This window comes from Anopheles coustani, assembly GCF_943734705.1.
Source record: "Anopheles coustani chromosome X unlocalized genomic scaffold, idAnoCousDA_361_x.2 X_unloc_62, whole genome shotgun sequence".
Taxonomy (NCBI): Eukaryota; Metazoa; Arthropoda; class Insecta; order Diptera; family Culicidae; genus Anopheles; species Anopheles coustani.
In genome coordinates, this window is record NW_026525173.1 from 30,511 (window position 1) to 35,000 (window position 4,490).

Consider the following 4,490-nt stretch of genomic DNA (forward strand, 5'->3'; position numbering starts at 1 on the left):
TACCTATAAACGATTAACCCGCCCTAGTTCAATCGTTCACCAAGTGATGACTTCAGTATGGCTAAGAGAAAAACTTTTAAATGGGAAAAACTCTAAGTCCGAACCTCCGGGTTGAGACTTCCGCGTCGGAGGTGGGCGCACCTCCTATCCGAAAGATGATGAATCAGGGGTGTTCGGTCAGCAATGGTCGGATGCCCCGTCGTAGTCCAACTATGACAATCAAAGTCAAGACCTCCGGGTTGAGACTTTCCGCGAGTACAAGCATAAAGGAACACGGACCAAGCCGTACCGAGAGAATCGGTACTAGAGCCCTCGTGGTTCTACATTGAGAGAGCCCTCGTGGTTCTCATTAGGGGCTTTATGCAAGTCGTACTCAATACTGTGGTGTGAAGTATAAAGTATAGTCTTCGCCTGGTCCACGCTGCTTCGGCGGTCCTGGGTAAGATAGTTCATTCTAGCTTGCCCTATAGTGGAATGAGGACACTTAATGCTTCGTCTTTTAGCGGCGGCTAGACTCCTCCTCACGGGGAACGAGTTGACGCACACAGCGGCGGCTTACGCACTATGGCAATCATGGATGCCTGAAGATTCCGTGAAGTTCTCCCCTGGTCCACGCTGCCTCGGCAGTCCTGGGTAAAATGGAATATTTCCAGCTTGCCCTATAGTGGAAGAGGACTATCCAACAATACAAAGTCAAGACCTCCGGGTTGAGACTTTCCGCGTCGGTGGTGTCGCGCACCGCCTATCCGAAAGATGGTGTAACAGGGGTGTTCGATCAGCAATGGTCGGATGCCCCGTCATAGTCCAACTATGACAACCAAAGTCAAGACCTCCGGGTTGAGACTTTCCGCGTCCGGAGGTACGCGTACCGCCTACCCGAAAGATGGTGTGCTTCTGGGGTATTCGATGAGTCGGATACCCCGTCGTAGTCCAACTATGACAATACAAAGTCAAGACCTCCGGGTTGAGACTTCCGCGTCGGAGGTGCGCGCACCGCCTACCCGAAAGATGATGAATCAGGGGTGTTCGATCAGCAATGGTCGGATGCCCCGTCGTAGTCCAACTATGACAATCAAAGTCAAGACCTCCGGGTTGAGACTTCCGCGTCCGGAGGTACGCGTACCGCCTACCCGAAAGATGGTGAATCAGGGGTGTTCGATCAGCAATGGTCGGATGCCCCGTCGTAGTCCAACTATGACAATCAAAGTCAAGACCTCCGGGTTGAGACTTTCTAAGAGTACAAGCATAAAGGAACACGGACCAAGCCGTACCGAGAGAATCGGTACTAGAGCCCTCGTGGTTCTACATTGAGAGAGCCCTCGTGGTTCTCATTAGGGGCTTTATGCAAGTCGTACTCAATACTGTGGTGTGAAGTATAAAGTATAGAGTCCTCCACTGGTCCACGCTGCTCCGGCGGTCCTGGGTAAGATAGTTCATTCTAGCTTGCCCTATGTGGAAGAGGACTCAATACCCTACCTGTTGAGCTTGAAACAAAGTCATCACTTGGGCATGCTCATATTGCCATACAATATTCCATTATCTACTAATGAGCATGCAGCTATATGATTATAACCTGTAAACGATTACCCCGCCGTAGTTCAGCGCTTCAACCAAGTGATGACTTCAGTATGGCTAGTGTGTGAAGTATAAAGTATAGTCCTCCCCTGGTCCACACTGCTTCGGCGGTCCTGGGTAAGATAGTTAGTTCTAGCTTGCCCTATGTGGAAGAGGACACCATACTTAATACTGTGGTGTAATGAACAAAGTATAGTCCTCCACTGGTCCACGCTGCTTTGCAGTCCTGGGTAAGATAGTTAATTCTAGCTTGCCCTATGTGGAAGAGGGCATACAAGACAAAGTATAGTTCTCCCCTGGTCCACGCTGCTCCGGCGGTCCTGGGTAAGATAGTTAATTCTAGCTTGCCCTATGTGGAAGAGGACATAATACTCTACCTGTTGAGCTTTAAACAAAGTCATCACTTGGGCATGCTCTATAGCCAACCACATGACATTAACCTAAGAGAGCATGCAGCGTATTATCCCAATGCAAAGTAAACGATAGACTCGCCCTAGTTCAGTGCTTCAACCAAGTGATGACTTCAATATGGCTAGTGTGTGAAGTATAAAGTATAGTCCTCCCCTGGTCCACACTGCTTCGGCGGTCCTGGGTAAGATAGTTAGTTCTAGCTTGCCCTATGTGGAAGAGGACACCATACTTAATACTGTGGTGTAATGAACAAAGTATAGTCCTCCACTGGTCCACGCTGCTTCGGCGGTCCTGGGTAAGATAGTTAATTCTAGCTTGCCCTATGTGGAAGAGGGCATACAAGACAAAGTATAGTTCTCCCCTGGTCCACGCTGCTTCGGCGGTCCTGGGTAAGATAGTTAATTCTAGCTTGCCCTATGTGGAAGAGAGCATACATGAACCAAGAACGAAGGTTATGATCGAGGAATGATTCGACAACTAACCGATGGTATGAAATGTGAAGAATTCAAGCAAGCACACAATCAAGTCATCACTTGGGCATGCTCGATAGCCAACCTCATGACATTAACCTAGTAGAGCATGCGAAAACCAATATATATGTAAACGATGCCTCCCTAGTTCAGCGCTTCAACCAAGTGATGACTTCAGAATGGCTAAATCAAATCGGTTCAAACCATACCATCGGTATCCTATTGAAACACACAAGTCGATATCAAACCTCATGATTGTGTAGTCCTCCACTGGTCCACGCCGCTTCGGCCGTCCTGGGTAAAATGGAACATTCCAGCTTGCCCTATGTGGAAGAGGGCACATTACTCAATACTGTGGTGTGAAGTATAAAGTTCAGTTCTCCCCTGGTCCACGCTGCTTCGGCCGTCCTGGGTAAGATAGTTCATTCTAGCTTGCCCTATGTGGAAGAGGACACTTCATACTTCGTCTCTAAGCGGCGGCTTGACTCCTCCCTACGGGGAACGGGTTTACGCGCACAGCGGCGGCTTACGCACTATGGCAGTCATGGATGCCTTACGTTTCTATGAAAAGTGTGTTCCTCCCCTGGTCCACGCTGCTTCGGCAGTCCTGGGTAAGATAGTTAGTTCTAGCTTGCCCTATGTGGAAGAGGACACGTAGACTTACTGTGGTGTGAAGTATAAAGTTCAGTTCTCCCCTGGTCCACGCCGCTTCGGCCGTCCTGGGTAAAATGGATTCATCCAGCTTGCCCTATGTGGAATGAGGACACTTTATGCTTCGTCTCTAAGCGGCGGCTTGCTCCTCCCTACGGGGAACGGGTATACGCGCACAGCGGCGGCTTACGTTATGGCAGTCATGGATGCCTTACGTTTCCATGAAAAGTGTGTTCCTCCCCTGGTCCACGCTGCTTCGGCAGTCCTGGGTAAGATAGTTAGTTCTAGCTTGCCCTATGTGGAAGAGGACACGTAGACTTACTGTGGTGTGAAGTATAAGGTTCAGTTCTCCCCTGGTCCACGCCGCTTCGGCCGTCCTGGGTAAAATGGATTAATCCAGCTTGCCCTATGTGGAATGAGGACACTTTATGCTTCGTCTCTAAGCGGCGGCTTGCTCCTCCCTACGGGGAACGGGTATACGCGCACAGCGGCGGCTTACGCAAGTTAGTCACCCTCGGCAGTGGATCACTCGGCTCATGGATCGATGAAGACCGCAGCTAACTGCGCGTCATAATGTGAACTGCAGGACACATGAACATTGATAAGTTGAACGCATATTGCACGTCGTGGGAACCTACCATGATGTACAGATGACTGAGCGCTTATATTTGAGAAATGTATCGCATACATTTAACTACGCCGTGACACCCGTCACGAGACGTGCACCATGATGTTAACTAGGGTCGCGACGACCCGCTAGCATTAAAGAACCCGTGGTTTACAATATACTGGCATTGGAATTCGAAGTATTTAGAGCGTCCGTGTTCCCGCGTGAGGCGGAAGTACGAGGAGAAGGCGTGCTTGTGGTGTCTGTGGTGGTGTTTACTGATGTCTAGCTTCAGCTTATTTATTTATTTAAATAGAAGCGAAGATGTCAAAGTAGCGTCGAAGCAGCAGCGGTAGCACAAATGATTCAAGTATGGAAGTTGACCAAAGGAACACAAACAAACTAGCGTATGGGCAATGGAAGGTATCAGTGAGTTAAACCACACGCGGGCTAACAGCCCGTTAACCGAGTCCAACGGTACATATTGGACATTGAAACAAAGTAGTCGCAAGCCAGATGTGACGATAACAACCGCAAGGTACATAAGCCTCAGTTCATGTGTGACAACCCCCTGAATTTAAGCATATTAATAAGGGGAGGAAAAGAAACCAACCGGGATTCCCTGAGTAGCTGCGAGCGAAACGGGAGAAGCTCAGCACGTAGGGGTGGCGGCCTGTCCGTCTATCCGATTCCGTGTACTGGTGCGTCTCACTATCCGTCATCTTAGCGCTTTTCAAGTCCAACTTGAATGTGGCTCAGAACCCATAGAGGGTGAT

General features: G+C 49.4%; 2 non-coding genes across 2 annotated transcripts in view; both read left to right on the top strand.

Moving 5' to 3' along the window:
* The first annotated feature begins 3,616 nt into the window (after positions 1-3,616).
* LOC131270830 (5.8S ribosomal RNA) lies at positions 3,617-3,771 on the top strand. The gene has a single exon (XR_009179837.1). It is a non-coding gene; the product is annotated as a 5.8S ribosomal RNA (ribosomal RNA).
* Positions 3,772-4,258: 487 nt separating this feature from the next.
* The window catches only part of LOC131270829 (large subunit ribosomal RNA), a 4,091-nt gene continuing 3,859 nt past the window's right edge, over positions 4,259-4,490 (top strand). The window contains exon 1 of the ribosomal RNA XR_009179836.1: positions 4,259-4,490. This exon is cut by the window's right edge and continues 3,859 nt beyond it. This is a non-coding gene — a ribosomal RNA (large subunit ribosomal RNA).